The sequence below is a fragment of the Sardina pilchardus genome, chromosome 15 (genome assembly GCF_963854185.1).
Source record: "Sardina pilchardus chromosome 15, fSarPil1.1, whole genome shotgun sequence".
NCBI classification, from domain to species: Eukaryota; Metazoa; Chordata; class Actinopteri; order Clupeiformes; family Clupeidae; genus Sardina; species Sardina pilchardus.
This window is the reverse complement of record NC_085008.1, coordinates 22,508,304-22,510,803: the sequence shown is the minus strand read 5'-3', so window position 1 is coordinate 22,510,803 and position 2,500 is coordinate 22,508,304.

Sequence of the window (2,500 nt, the reverse complement as noted above, 5' to 3'; positions counted from 1 at the left end):
TGTGGAGAGAGATAGAGACAGAGAGAGAGGGAGAGGGAGAGAGGGAAGAGAAGAAGAGAGAGAGAGAGGAAGAGAAAAAAGAGAGAGGGAGGATAGACTACCATCATGAGCTCAGCATGCAGACCACGGTCGACGCACAGATGCGAGTTCAGCCATGTCACACAAACACACACTCACACACACACTCACACACACACACACACACACACACACACACACACACACACACGAGAGCTCTGCACGGAGTCGTGTCACACGTCTGTGTTTGGAGGAGCCGCAGGCGAGATGTCAACTTTGGCATTAATATCAGCACATCATGTCCTCTCCCCCCCCATCCCTCTCTCTCTCTCTCTCTCTCTCTCTCTCTCTCTCTCTCTCTTTCTCTCTCGTTCTCATTTTCTCTGGCCACTCTGATAAGAAGACAAGAGACAAACAACCCCTGTAGCGTCTGCCATTGATCGCCTGGGGGGAGAGGAAAAAAGCAGCTAATGGCTCTCAGGAAAGTAATAACACTTCTGTACGATCTCCCCTCGGACGAGCCTGATAGATGCTCTTCCTCCTCTTTTACCCATCACAACCCAGAGAGAGGAAGAGGAAGAGGAAGAGGTGAGGCCCGAGAGGAGATTAGAGAGATGAAGAGAACAGAGGAGAGGAGAGGTGGGGAGGAGGGAGAGGAGAGAGAGGAAGAGAAGAGAGTAAGCAGAGGAGATGAGAGACGAGGTGAAATGAAAGAGAGGAATGGTAATGAAAAATGGAGAGATAAGAGAAGAGGAGGGGGGAGGAGAGGAGAGAGGTGAGTGAGAGAAGAGAGAAGAGAATGAGAATGAGAAGGCGTAGGTGGTGATGAGGAGCCAGAGGAGAGGAGGAGGTGAGAGGAGAGAGAGAGAAATACTAATGAAAAGAAGGGAGGGGCTGAAAGGGAGGAGAGGAGAGGAGGAGAGGAGGCGGCGAGGACCTTGTTTTGGCCGTGCCGGTGATTAAAGCGCCGGCGGCGAGGCTTTTGAGGACGGCTGATAGATTAGACCTGGAGCCGCGCGCTCCGGAAGCCTCCGCGGGGCCACGCGACGCCCTCGCCTTTGATCGGGTCGAGCGCTAATCCTCACGCTCCGCACTCCCACAGGTTAGGCCTCGGTACTCCCCCCCCCACCTCGGTTCTTGCGCTGCGGTTCTCCCGTTCTCAGGGTAGATCCGGCTGGTGCAATACGGGGACGGATACCTGCAACCTCCCTCGGTGGCTAATGGCTAATTACCTGCTAAATCATTCAATTGTTGCCACTTGTTTATTAGAGGCTAATTAGCGCTGATATCATCAGGTTTGCGTGGCCAATTAAGGGACATTTTCTAATTTAGTCTCAATTATCTGCCAGTGTGGTGGAGAGCAGTTGTTTGTTGGTGAAGTATTGTTGTTGTCAGACATTATCGCTCAGTCTGATGTAGTGTTGGGGCACTTTATGGGAGTTGGTAAGCCTCATTGGCAAACAAGAGGACAACACGTCACACTAACAATGAATGAGCTCCCGCAAACAGTCATTTGTCATGTGTAAACATGCAGCGACAAGAACAGACAAACAAACACATCAACAACTTCACATTGAGGAGCCATCATATGTCTCATGACATAATGCATCATTGTGTTCAATAGTTTGTATTTGTACCATGTGTTAATAATGGGTGTGTATTAACAGAGTGTGCCAGTGGTATTTCACAGCTTAGGAGACGTGTGTGTTTTATGGATTTATGAAATGGTTTTGGATGGAACTGAAACCCATAACAAAAAAAATAGCAATAATATTTTGCAAGGAGATCAAAAGCAACAGATGTTCAGAGAGTGTTAGGAAACGGGAGCGTAGCTTGTGTGTGTGGATCCGCTCTGGAGGGGCTTGCGTAAGCGAATAGCAGACGTCAGACGCAGGTCAAGGGGTCAGCAAGGACGCTGACGAGGTGACAGTGAGCAGAAACACACGTGCCCCTCCCCCACCCCCCTCCAGGTCTGTGGGAACGCCGTCGACCTTTGACCCCGGATGCGTGCTGCGCTGCGGTTGGCTGTCCCCGGGCCCTCGGCGTGGTGCCCGATCACTAACACTCACCTTTGCAGCGGCGGGGTGTGATGGATGGGATGAGCCTGGTGTGAAGCTCAGGTCAAACGACTCAACGACTAACACAGGCATGAAGAGGGCCTGTCAGTGTGTGTGTGTGTGTGTGTGTTTGTGTGTGTGTGTGTGTGTGTGTGTGCATGGGTGTGTATGATTCCCTCTGGTCAGGGTCTCTGTCTACTTTCTATTGGTCTTCTTGTGATTGTGTTACAGTAATGCATTATGGGATTTTTTATTTCATATCCCAGTGTTTGTTGTAACGAGTGAACCTGCATTAGGTAGCAAATGGTATAGGTATCATATTTGTTGTGTATGTGTTTTTGACATATTTGGTAGCGTTTTCATTTTGTATTGAATACACATATTCGTATGTGTGTGTTTATGTTTAATTGTCTGACATAAAGTAG